The sequence below is a fragment of the Rousettus aegyptiacus genome, unplaced genomic scaffold (genome assembly GCF_014176215.1).
Source record: "Rousettus aegyptiacus isolate mRouAeg1 unplaced genomic scaffold, mRouAeg1.p scaffold_m13_p_5, whole genome shotgun sequence".
In the NCBI taxonomy this organism is placed as follows: Eukaryota; Metazoa; Chordata; class Mammalia; order Chiroptera; family Pteropodidae; genus Rousettus; species Rousettus aegyptiacus.
In genome coordinates this window covers 65,865,881-65,879,810 of record NW_023416308.1, presented here as the reverse complement: position 1 = coordinate 65,879,810, position 13,930 = coordinate 65,865,881, and the positions used below count along the sequence as shown (strand labels likewise).

General features: G+C 42.0%; 1 long non-coding RNA gene across 1 annotated transcript in view; it reads left to right on the top strand.

Annotated features, from left to right (window-relative positions):
• The first annotated feature begins 3,060 nt into the window (after positions 1-3,060).
• The window catches only part of LOC118602803, a 249,984-nt gene continuing 239,114 nt past the window's right edge, over positions 3,061-13,930 (top strand). The window contains exons 1-2 of the long non-coding RNA XR_004950800.1: positions 3,061-5,608; positions 7,866-7,934. This is a non-coding gene — a long non-coding RNA (uncharacterized LOC118602803). The remainder of the gene's footprint in view (positions 5,609-7,865; positions 7,935-13,930) is intronic.

Below are 13,930 nucleotides of genomic sequence, written 5' to 3'. Positions count from 1 at the left end.
AGACCATAGAAACATGGCTAAGAACCAGACAAAACAAATAAAAACTACCATACGCTTGCAGTCAATTTTTATTATGAACTGAGCACCAAATCCCATGATTCCAGCCTTGGCATTTTCTGGAGATAAGGTGTTCCATGGCTTCGTCCTGATGTGACCCTTCTTGCGTGTATGTTTAATGGGTTGTACTCAGCAAGGTCCAATGTAAGTCCTATATATGTATATCCATATGTGTAACGAATGTAAGAGTGTAAGAGTATGTAACACTCTTGCTGATGCCCAGCATGATCAGCTGGAGACTCATGGGTGGCCAATAGTTATTGTAAAACAAAGTATTTTTCTCCTTCCCATTATCCATGGAAACATGGTGTTTAACATGTTGATCATAAAAAAGTCAACAGAAAGAAAAACTTTTCATAACCTGCTTTCTGAAACTTTTGACCTCCTTTTCCAGTCTGTTTTCCAAACTGCTCCTGATCTCAGCTCAAAAATCTCTTGCTTTGTTTATGAGCTTAATCCTTAATAATTCTAATAATACTGATGTTTGCTTTGCCTATAGTTACACCTCAGATTGTGGGCTTGGGATGGATCCTGGGAAAGGCCTCTCATATTTATTTCTGGCTCCTGGAACCCTTTGAATATTATGGTTCCTACTGGGTTTGCCCCAGACTTTGAATTGGAACCAGAGAGAATGGAAGGATGGTTTATTACTTACCTGTCTCTCTGTCGTCTACTGATGGTTCTCTGGTTAAATCTTCAGGCATAACTAGGTACATTACTGAATCCCACAGCCTCAGAGGAAATAAAGTTAGTGGATCTGACTGATCATGAGGTCTACTAGGGTTCTACAGTCTTGGAATAGACTACATTCTCCTCAGGCTCTATACCCTGAGGGATCTGTACAAAGTCACCCAGTAAACTTGCACTTGCTGTTTCTAAAGAAAGAGCTACAAGGTGGTACTGGTGCATATTGTAAATCTGAATTGAGGACTTATACTATACATATCATTACTGAGAAAATGAACCAGGCTAATTGAAGCAAGAGTTCAATGCTGTTCATCTCTCTGACCACCACAGTTCCCAGCAGGTGCTCAGTAAATATCGTCTAAACTTAACTGGGTATGATTTATAAGTATAAATTCATGTTCATGTGATCTCATCAATAAAAGCTGTATTACTAATATGTAATACAGATATATCTATATCTACACCTATCTATGACTTACATAGTAATATACAGTTTGGCAATACTTTTATACCTAATATTTATCTCACAGCTATTAATATTCCTGGGTTTTGATAGGCCTATTGGAAAGTATGTGGTCTTTGGGATCAGAAGGACATACATTTGAATCCCTCTCTACCATTTACTTGCCTACATTTCTGTTTGCCTCAGTAAAATAAAGGTAATAAAACCTGTCCTGCTGGACACTTATAAAGATTGAGTGTAATAATGCAGGGTGTTTATCTTCTCTGATAGGCAATTAATAAACAGTGACTTATTATTTCACAGCTATTGCCCCATTTGTTCCTCATCTTGTTTATCGTAGAGAAATAAGAAAAAAAAATTTTCCCCCTAATGAAATATGAGAAATTTAATGACTTGCTACATTCACTTAGCTTCTGTAGGGAGGAGCCAAGACTAGGACCCAGACCTACTGACTTCTAATCACTTCCTTTCTGATAAACACAGCTCGAACCAGAGAAGCCAGGCTTTCTAGCCATACCACTCAGTAGCTATGAGATTGCGGATAAATCCCTTTGTGCTTCTGAGCCTTGTTTTCCTAATCCTTAGAACTGAGGTAACAATAATATGTATCTTATGAGATTGTTTTGAGGACCAACTTCCATTATTTAAATCAATGGTTCTTATCTAGGAAACATATAAGAATCACCCTTAGCTAGACCTCAGATTATCTCACAGGGTCATGGGTTTGGGGTGGCTCCTGGGAAAGGCCTCTCATACTCTGGCTCCTGGAACACTTTGAATGACATGATTGCTCCTGGAAGTCTGGAGGAGCAGACAGGCAAATATGTTTTGATAAAGCTTTCTTGGGTAATTCTCATGTACCCTAACCCACTCCAAACTTCTACCTGCAGAAAACTACTTTTAACTATAAAATTCCAGATAAATATGAACACTTATCAGTATTCTTAACAAGTCTATACTGTATTGAGCCCTTAAAATGCTTATAGAGCTGTTGTGTTGTGAAGGGAAGAACAACAATCTCTTGAGTCAGCAGATATGGAACAAATCCAAGCTGTAAATTTCCAGCTGCGTGGCCCTGGGCAGGTTATATAACCTCCCTGAGAATCATTCTCAATGGGAAAACAGGGTGGACTAGTGCTTAGGGTGAAATAAGGAAACTGATGTAACGACAATCTTTAAACTAAAAGGACTTCCTTAAGTTGAAGAAATAGAAGCACACAGAGCTCAAGACATTTCTCCAAGATCAGACAGCTTATCAGTGGCAGGACTGGAATTTGAACCCAGGTCCAACTGACTCTAGAGTCACAGCCCTTATGTTCTACACTGTCCTTCACAAATTTGGTAACTATTTATTGGGTGCCTGCTAGGTGCCTGAAGTATACCAGGGGAGGGACTAAAAGTCCTGTTCTCATGAAGCTTTGGAATTAGAAGGTGAGAAGTACTGGGGAAAGAAATTAATAAAGGAAAAAAAACCCAAGCATACATAGAGATCAGGAACGTGGAGGTGAAGGTGGGGACCAGGTTGCCTTTTTTTTTCCCCCTTCACTTTTTTCATCCACCCATCAGCTTGTTCTAGGATTCTATGGGTCTGTTTTTGTTTTGTTCATTTGTTTTGTTTTTTAGATTCTACATGTAAGTGAAACCATACAGTATTTGTCTTTCTCTGTCTGACTTATTTCACTTAGCTTAATACCCTCTAGGTCCATCCATGTTGTTGCAAATGGCAAGATTTCATTCCTTTTATTGAGTAATATTCCATTGTATATATCTTTTATATCTTTTTACCTATTCATCTATAGATGGATACTTAGGTTGCTTCCATATTTTGGCTGTTGTAAATAATGCTATAATAAACATAGGAGTACACATACCTTTTTAAATTAGTATTTTTGGTTGCCTTTTTAATTAGGGTGATCAGGCTAGACCTCACTAAGAATGAGACTTTTAAGCAAAGACTTGAAGGAGGTGAAGGAAATAGTCATGCAGTTTCCTGGAGAAAGATGGTTCCAGGCAGAAGTACGAGCTGGTACGATGGTCCTGAGGTGAGGGCAGGCCACACAGGTTCATGGAACAGCACAGAGCCCAGTGTGGCTGGGGTAGTGTGAGCACAGGACAGAGAAGTAACAGATGATGTTTCAGAGGCTATTTGGGGCAGAATGCCCACCACCGCAGGACTGAAGGGTCTTTGGATTTACCCTGGAGTGAAATTGGAGCCACTGAAGGATTCTGAGCAGAGGACTAACTTGGTGTCACTTATGCTAAGTGAATCTAAAATGTCAAATTCACAGAAGCAGAGAATAGAGTGGTGGTTGCCAGGGACGGAAGGGAGGAGGAAATGGGAAGTAGCTAATAACTGGGTGTAAAATTTCAGTCATGCGAGATGCCGAATATGAAATAATATGTTTAAAATGTTGAAGTAATATCTGGCACTTAGTAAATGCTCAGTGTAGACACTATTATTACAGTCGTGTGCTGCTCAACAATGGAAAAATGCATTGTTAGGTGACTTTGTCCTTGTGCGAACATCGGCGTGTACTTACACAAACCTGGACGGTACAGCCTACTGCTGTAATTGTATGTGCTCTGCTTTCATAGGACTGGCAGCACAGTAGGCTTGTTTACACCAGTATCACCACAGACATGCGAGTAACGGGTGGTGCTACAAAGTTACCACAGCCGTGACATCATTAAGTGATAGAAATTGTTCAGCTTCATTTAATCTTACGGGACCAGCTTCGTATATGTGTTCCATTGTTGACCAAAATGTCATTATGCAGCTCATGACTACTAATTATTGAAGGCTGTGATAATCTTGCTTTTTTCAGAGTGTATGATTAGAAGGTGAGAGTGGAGAACATCACAGGCAGGAATATGGTCACTGTCCTGCTCTCCGAGACAGCTCCTGGACTCCCTTGGATTTTTCCTTGTTACAATTGTCATTTTGGTAGAAGTAGAATTAATGGGGATCCTTTCCTGTCTATACTAACACAGCAAAGGGAACGCAATAAAATCCAAATGAACAGGAAAATGACAGCAGACTGTTGTGACATCTGGTGCATTTGGGTGTGCATGTGCGTGAGGATGCATTGATGTTGGATAGTCCCCCTATAAAAGAAGGAGGGACACCCAAAATTAGGTCAGATGTTGAGGCTGATGACACTCCGTGCACCTAGAGAATTTGAGAGAAAGTTTAGTACTCACACAAGGGACTCCTGGGGAAAGCTGGGCAGGCATGAGTAGGTCCAGGTTGGCTTTGGCAAAGCAGCGGCAATGGGTTTGGGCCTTTACAGTGCTTAAGGAGTGGGGCTGGAAAAAAGTTCCTGCACGTGGGAGATTTAACTTTCCTGCTGGTGCCAAAGGCGGAGGTGAGGTCATAGGCCTTCTTATCAGCCTGTCCAGATGTGGGGCTAAAGGGGAGAGAGGGCGAGGCCTAAAAGAAATCAGTAATTACACATCAAAAATGAAGCCAGACTCTAGTACAATTGGTTATGAAGAGAATAAGAAATATCATGCAAAAATTATTTTAAAGTAGTGAATTATTGCCATCATAAATTGTTACTGATGTGCAAATGAATTAACAAAAGAACAAATTTACCATAACCCCAGTGACTAGTATAGGGGGTGACCAATATTTTCACTCCTCTGGTCTGAGAGATTTATGATCTCGCAAAGAATGGCTGATGATGTGAATGGCCTTCTGCTAGGACTTCTGTAATACTCAAGGCGAGAGATGGCATTATCCCAAACCAAGTGGTTATGGAAGGAATGGGTTTCACTTATTCATCATGCTAAGTGCTTACGTTGTGCCACATACAGTCTCAGGAACCTGTGACATAACACTGAATAAGAGAGAAACAGTCCCATTCTTGCAGGATAATAAACCAAATAATTATTGGGCGATTTACTCTGAGTTTCTGTTTTCTTTCTTGTCCTTAAAAAAATGAGAATTGTTCACACACACAGAGACAAATGCAGGCATGAGTGCTTGGCATATGGTGGGTGCTCGGGAAGAATTAGTTAGTTAGCTTGGGCTTCCAGAATGCATTCGATGTGACCCATCTTTATTTCCCACGAGCACACTCGATTCCTGGAGTACTTTGAGCCTGGAATAGTGATGAGGTGCTGACTATAAGTTGAATTCTTTCATCCAGACATAGGTCCTGAAAGGAGATGGGATGTGCACTATAAGCCATGTTGAATCCCTCTTTAGAAACTTGAGCAAGTCCTCTGGGTTTTTCAGACGTTCTACCTTACTGTATTTGTGGCTCCCCAAAAGAAATGTGTGGAGAACTAGCCAGTGCATTGAGGCTCTCGGAGGCCAGAACCCGCATGGTGAAGAAGAAAGAACATTGCTCTGTGTCTTGGCTCTGTCACTCTCTAATAGTGTGACCCTGGATAAAGGTGAGACTTCTCTTGAGTTTGTTTTCTCATCTGAAAAATGGGCATAAGTCAGGGGAAGGTCCAGGCTTTGTGGGGTTAAAACTTATACAATTTTGGGAGCTGTTTAAGAAAAAGAATGCAAATTTATGAATACAAAATTAGTTATAAAACTTAGAATGAGAAAAAGAGTCACCATAAATTACAAATTAAACACACACACACACACACACACACACACACCCCAAAACATTATACAATTAGAAAAATAACATACTGACATACGTTTATAATACTTTTTCCTTTTTTAATTTTATTCTTTGGCTAATAACTGTTTGATTATCTTTTTATAGCATCTTTGTTTTTAGAGAGAATAGAAAGTACTATATTCTTCCCTTTTGCATGCTGATCAAAATGTTATTTTATTACTAAGAGTATTGAGAAGATTTTTTTTTTCTTAGTTTCACTAATATTATGTAAATTTTTAGGGATCAATTTTGGGAAACTTGTCAAGTTCAAAAAATATGTAAATATAAGCCATATTCAAGTATTCTTGTATAGTACTTGTATGGTATTAAAGTATATACAAGAACACTGTCTGAAATGAGAGTATTCTTTAAGCAGTTTGTCATCAATGTTCTGTGTTGTCATTGTCAATGTGTGAATCAGCAAAGAGAATTTCAATGCACTTGTATCATTCCATGTTCATTAATGGGATTATCAAATAATCCAGCAGTCTGTTTGTTACTTCTATTTGGAATTTATCTATTCATTTTCAGCATTAACTACATTCGTTTGCAATCTGAATTTTGGTTTTTGTTACAATTTCATCATAGGGTCAGAATAATTTCTGTTGACTTCATAGCTCATGTATTTCATGAATTTATTTGAATATATTCTCAGTTCTTCAAGAAATCCATGATCTGCTTTAGTCCTACTACCTCAGGAAATTATTGGAGAGACTCGCATGGGGTGTTATAAGTGAAGAGAACTTGTAAATGACAAAATATTTTGCTCTTATAAATTAATGTAGTTCTCTGCAGCCCAACCCTCGCTCCTGCCACCCCGCACACCCCTGGCCTTGTAGAGTTCAGGAGCTTTCACTGTGAGTGCACAGTGAAGATCCATGAGTTGATTTACTGGTTCCCTTTCTCAAAATCTAGGAGGAGGAAAGGGGATGGAAGCAAAGTATTAATTCTTTTTTGTCACTGTCAACTTGCATCATGTTTTCTCTCTAGGACAAACAAGATGAGGAATAACACTTCAGATTCTATTTAAAAGTTTGCTTTTAGAAAAAAATAATCCCTGAACTTCCTTATTTCTAATGGAGAGTCTTTCATCAGGAGTTTACCTTGTTTCTGTGGCCTGGGCCATATGATGAGATGGAGGTCCTTCCCCCATTCATTAATCCTGGAAATATGTCCCTGATAGGAGATCAAAGCTGGGTGGATGTGGCTCATGCCACACTTTCTCTGTTTTTCCCTCCCAATAAGACTTCTGTCCCCTGAAATCTTTTCAAGTGTACTTCAAGGGCAGGTTTCTGGCACAGTGTGGACCCTTCTGGAGCTTAGATTTAAATGCCGAGTCTCAAGCAATCTACCTTTAAAGGCAGATTTTCTGATTTTTCTATTTGAAAACTCACCCCTCAGGGGTAATTTTATAGGAAAAAAATACACGAGGGAAATTAATTTTACTCGATGATACTTTTTTAAATGAATAATAGAGCAGATATACCCTTAAAAATGTGCTGTTGGCATTTCTGTTCGTTTTTTTAAGTGTGATTATTTAAGCCTGGCGATTCCAGTGGGCTGTCCGTGGAACTGAGAGTTATCACCTCCTCTTGAAAGTCTTCCCTGATGCATATACTTCATATCACAGCCATGGCCTGCCTGACAAACCTTAGTTCAAACCTTAGCTCAGACCTTTCTTCTTGCCACCCCCCAAGACACTGTTTGTTCACTTACATCGTAGAACTCATCACATTAATACTATCAGTTGCCTTGTCTGCTTCCTGTCTAAATGCCAGCTCCCTGAGGTCAGGAACTATGGTTTGTGTCATCTCTCATGCTTCATTACTTGTAGGTGTGCACTGAATCCTCCCATCTAGATTTACTCTATAGTGGGCTCCAGGCACTTTCTGAACATAGCTGAGCTACAGGGTCCTCTGCACTCTGCCCTGGTGGCTCATCTATTCCCAGCTAGGTCAATCCTGCCATAGGCACAGTCTCTCCAGTCCCCCAAACTGAGGGTCACACCCACTCATTCCTTCTTGTCTACACAGCATGGCCCTGGCATGTTGGATGGAGCCCTCTCAAGAGAAGATGGTTGCCACTCGTGATGATGAAGGCAGGTGAGCTGGTTTTCCTTGTAAGTTCAGGCTATTTGGTGTGAGCATAGATCCTTGAGAGTAGGCTTGCCAGGATTCACCTGGAGGAAGAGGTCTTGTCTGCTGTCCAACTAGCTGCACATATTGGGGCTCGAGTTGAGGTTAAGGAAGCCCTAATTCTCAGAAGACCTTGCTCAGGCCCACAGTAGGTTTTCCAGGGAGAAGATCCCAAGACTCTAGCTATGGGCTGCTCTTGGTCAGCCTGACTCCAGAAAGAAATGGCAGCAAACTGAGATGATGATAAATTGCCCTTGAAAGCAGAGGAAATTGGGTTTTGTGAAAAGTCATTTATTTTCTTATTTCCCTTTACCCCACAGCCACAAATATTTGACTCACAGGTCAGCTTGATTGAGAAGAATGCTTTTGATGGGCTGGTCTTACTTGTGGAACTCAACCTGGCCCACAATAACCTCTCTTCTTTGCCCCGTGACCTCTTAACCCCACTGAGGTACCTGGTGGAGTTGCACCTACACCACGATCCTTGCAAAAAATAAAATAGAGGAGATGCCATTTCAGCACCAGGTAGCTAGGAGCTCAGGTATAGAAAAAACTAGATACGGAAAGTAGGTAGTCCTTTGAACTAATCTCACATAAAGAAGGAGTTAAGTTGTGATATAATTTGGAAATTAATTGATAGATGTTTATTTTGTACCATCCCTCTATCCTTTCTTGTATTAATTTAAGAAATGTGTTGAAATTTTTCTCCATGTCGAGCAATGGTCTAGAGGTTAGAGACTCAGGATGAATAGCATCTAGTCTTTGTTCTTGAGCATTCTGTGCTTAAATATTAATTAAGTACCTACTATGTGTTAAGCTTTATGCTGGAGCTGATGATGTAACCATGAGAGACACGAGAGATGTCAAGATTCTCAAAGTTCAGAGACACATAAACTACTCATTTTGTCAGCAGACTAATACGAGCTGTGACAGCCGTAGGTACAGAGTGTGCAAGATAAGAGTCCTAAAGTTCAATCAGAGGTGAACAAGGGAGTCTTTCAAAAGGAGTAACATTAAATGTTCAGCAAATAAATAGAAACTTGCCAGTTAGGAAGAAAAAGAAACATGGTATGAGAGACTGTGGTCTATCTGGAAAGGTGGATGTGAGACAAAGTGTATCTGTTGGGGGAGACCGCAGGAACTGAGCTTGAGGGGTGGTCAGGTACCAATAGGCCCTTCTGGTGAGAGTGAGTGAGGCCATTCAGCTGGTGTGTAGACAAGGAATGGAAAGTAGTGGGAACACAAGTTGACAGTATGGGTCAGGCCACGCCTAGACCACGGTGGCCATGAATGCTGGGCTAAGGAGTTTAGACTTCATTCCATCAGAAATGGGGCTATCTATGGAAGGATTTTGGCAGAGACAGACTCAGAGTTTATTCTACCTGCTTTGACTTCCTCCCTCTCACATCCCCAACCAAGCTCTCCACAGCCAGTATTCACAGTATCCTCGTCAGAGCCAGAATCATTCTTATTGGCCCTTACTTTCTCCTTCCTGTCTGTTGCACATCTGACTCCCCACCTTCCCTCTAGTATGTACTCTTCCAGGTATCAAAGCTCCTAATAAGCTTTGGCAGAAACAAAACCTTGATAATGATTTTCTTAAAGTAAAAATATTACCTCAGAGACTGAACTGTTGAGGTGTTTACTTTTGCCAAACACCAAGGGGTCCAGATTGTGAGATTAGCATGTGGATGACCTCACTCTCTGCTCTTCATTCAATTTTGGTAAGCACAAAGGAGTCTAAGTTTTCATTGTATTCTTAGTTTCTTACATCACCTCCTGCCCCCAGTCCCTGAAAGAGGAGTAGGGAGATTACCTGAAAGTAAAAAAAGGTGCTGCCAATTCTCTGTGCTTGATCTACCTGTAGAATCCATTTCCCAGAGAAAAAGAATGAGCCAGCACAGGGTTTGCAAAGAGCACGGAGCAGGAGCCGGGAGGCACACATGGCTCTCCTACTTGTGAGCCAGTGCCTCAGTTTCCCTTCTGAAAATGACCTCTTTAAATCCAGTGGTCTTTGTACTAGCTTAGTTTAGCTCGTAAAGTGAATTGTTCATTCATTCATTTATTCATTCACTCAAAATATATTGTTCACTTCCATTGTGGTCAGTTTTGATGTACAAAAAATGAAAAGCCACATCTCTGCTCTCAGGATAAGATAGTCCATTGTGATCGTACATAAATGGAGAATGGGGCAGGAGCCTGCTCTTTCTCCAATGAAGGATAATGGTGTTCAAATTGATTTTAATATACTTTACCCCTTATAGGAAAGCGTTAAGCTTGAAGGCACTGACTTATTTGCTTATGCTGTTCCATCATTCTGTCCCAGTGGTCTTCACAAGGCTTGTCACAGCATTTCAAGTCTCAGCCAAAATGCTGTGACAAGCCTTGTGAAGCTTCTCTCCTTACCCAAGGCAGGCCTGAGGGCTCCTCTCTGTTCCTGGCATGGAGTCCCTCATTCCAGTGCCTTCTCACCAGGTTATAGTAATACACGTCTGCTGTGAACTCTCAAGGGCAGGGAACGTGCCTCTCTTCTCTGAGTCTTCAGCTCTCAGCACAGGATCCGGCATATAGCAGGTGTTCATTAGTTCATGATCGAATGAAAATGAATAACGGGCCTGGGCTCATTGTCTTGGGCAGATGTGCAGTTCACATTCCACGTCACTGGTCAAGTCCAAAACCTGGCATGTAGCAAGGCAAGGATGCAGACGCCTGTAAATAGTTGTGTGGACTCTTTGAAGGAACGGGTCTAGAAAGGTAGATGCAATTAGATCCAAGTGCCAAGAATCTAAAAGTCTGTGGGAGTGTTTCCAGCTAATCTGGTTGAGAATTTGAGGAGAGTTTAAAGTAGGACAGTGACACCTAGTGGTGGAACAAAGACCAACAAGATGTCAGGCTTCCCATCCAGTTCATCTCCCACCTCCTGTTCCCCTGGCTGGTCAGGATTCTGTGATGATGCTAGTGGGGACCTCGGAAGGATGTGTGCTGTCCCAGACTCTGACAGGACCACTGGTCTCCACGGAGGAGTGGATGGACTGACTGTCAAAAACTCAAATGTTGTGCCTAGAGTTAATATAATGTATTGTACACCTAAACATTGGTTAAATGTTCTTGTTACAATTACACACACACACACACACACACATCGATTCTGTGACAGGACCAGAATTGATGATTGTAGAGGCCCCCTGGTCAACCCTCTTTGAGACTGGAGAGCGAAGAAGACCAGCTGAAAGACACACAGCAAATTTGTCCCAGAGCTAGGCCTAGAATCCAGGTTTTCTGATGCTCAGAAGTCCTTCCGCTCCATCATTCTTCATCTCCTGATGGCAATTCTAACTGGGACAGCACCCCAGAATGTGACCTTATTTGGATATAGGGTCTATCCAGAGGTAATCAAGTTAAAATGAAGTCCTTAGGATGGGTTCTAATCCAATACCACTTATAAAAAGGGGAAATTCAGAGGCAGACCCATATGGAGGGAAGGAAGTTAAGGATGTGGTTCACCAGGCACCTCTTTACCACAAAATGAGGAAACCATGGTGCCGAGAGGTTAAGTAACCTATCCCCGACACACCGCCATTACAGCTTAGAACAGAGATTTAAACCCAGGTCTGTTTTCTCCAAGAGTTCATGCGATCTTTCTAATTTATCACAATTGGTTATTTTGGTGGAATGAGGCAGACTCCCAAGATTCCTCAAAATACTACACAGAAATTGCTGAAGGGTCTGGAGGAGGGAAGAAGAGAATGGCACGCTCAGGAGGTGGGAAGTGAGCATGAATTTATAGAGTGAGACATAATTGTCGTTTATTGCTGTAGGTTGAAGCATATCCCCCTCTCTGCAATTCATGTGTTGAAATTCAAACTTTCAGTACCTCAAGATGTGACCATATTTGGATATAGGGTCCCCCCTCTCCCCTGCCAATGAGGTCATTGAGATGATCCCTAATACAATATCACGTTTACAAAGGGGATATTTGAAGACAGATTCTTATAGAGGGAAGAAGATGTAAAAAGACACGGGGAAAAGATGGTCATCCACAGCCAAGGAGACATCCTGGAACAGATCCTCAGCCTCAGAAGGAACCAACCCTGCCAACACCTCGATCTCAGACTTCCAGCTTCCAGAGCTGTGAGACAATGAGTCTCTGTGTTTAACCCAGCATTCACGGCACTTTATTACGGCAGCCCTTGCACACTAATACAGACAACCTGGACTGAGAAGCATTCTGACAGAGCCATAGTTTTTAGAATGCGATAACATCTTTAAAGACTCCAGAGATGGCTGGTTCCCCCAGTGGGAGAGAGGGAGGCCATCCTGCCTGCTCAGACTGCCCACAGTGTCTTATCCCATTCACATATCCTCACAGCCTGTTATGGCAGAAGGGATGAGGATATTCTTTTCAAGCGTGTCAACTTCCTAACCCAGTTCCACCCCCACGGCTCTACATCCTGATGGATTTCTAGCCATCAGTCATTCTTTCAGGCCTGTCCTCCATAGCTCTCTTACAAAGAGATGGTCACCAGACACAACTCGATTAGTCTTAAATGTAGTTTAATCATGGCTTTGCATGGTGAATACTTTTATAATAAATAACACCATTTAAGCCCTGGCCCTGATCTGCTTCTTCATGGGTCCAGCGGACATTCCGTATCCTCCACCACAAAATTCTTCTGAGTTGTGTCAGAAGGAACAGCTACCGAGAATGAGCAGGCTCTCTGAGGAAGGAGCCATCTGTGGCCCATGGGGGTTGAGGAGCAGGACTCTGCTGGCCATGGGGAGGCTGTGGGGAGCATGAAACCAAGGCAGATTAAATGTTCTGCCTCAGAAGGGGCTCATTTTCATAATGCTACATGTCATTCTGTCTGGAGGGTCCTTCTGACTAATGTAGAGGCCCTCTGAGGCTTTTTTGGAAGATTCCCGGGGACTTCATCACTTACCTTATAAAATAACCCTTGACTTTTGGGGGCAGAAGGATTTCTCTGGAGGAATACTTTGCTTTTTTTTTTTTTTTTTTTTTCCCGTCGTGGAGGTGGATGTCATCAGGTGGTCTTGCCAGATGGTAAGGGTTGGTTGCTGTCATTTGTCTTCCAGATGAGGCCTTTTTATAGAGCTGACTACATCAGGTTCACCTCAGAGTTTAAAGGGCAAACATTCTTGGGTTCTCGCTCCCCGAGAAACTGAGTCAGGAGTCAGGGCTTAAATCTAGAAATTTGTATTTAAAAAATATTCCCAGGTATTTTTTAAATTAAGCGCAATTAAGACTGGGAAGGTCAGTTCCTCATTTCTGTATTGCTATTCTATATATCTTTAACAAATATTCATTGAGCACTTTCCCTGTTCTAGAAACTGGGCAAAGACTTAAGGATATAGGGATCGAAGACAGTTTTTGTCCTACGTATTCCACAGTTTAATGGGAAAGACAGACTGGTAACAGACATTTACCATACAGTGCCATAATTGCTTGGGTAGAATTGGGTCCAGGAATGCTGAGAGCATTAAATCTGTTTTAGGGGTGGTGGTGAGAGTAGGGTTAGGGCGAGAGTGGGGTTAGGGCATTGGTTTTCACCTAGAGACAGTTTTGTCCCCAAGAGATATTTGGTAATGTCTGGAGACATTTAGTGGTCATGAGTTGAGATGGGGCGATACTGGAACCTAGTCGGTAGAGGGCAGAGAAGGCTGCTCCTGAAAGTCCTATGATGTACAGGAAAGCACCCCACAGAGGAGACTTATCTGGCCCCATGGCCCCAAATGTCCAAAAGTGCTGACCTTGTGAAACTCTGGGTTAGGGAAAGTGTCCCGGGGGTTTGAAACTGACAAGGTGCCCAAGGTGGGGAGTCAGTGACAGAGGGTACTATAGAGCAGAAGAGACAGCACTTCCGAAGTCCCAGAGACCCCAAGCAGGCACATTCTGGGAGCTGTGTGATGACATGCGAGCTGGCACAGACGGTGAGGGAAGAGGC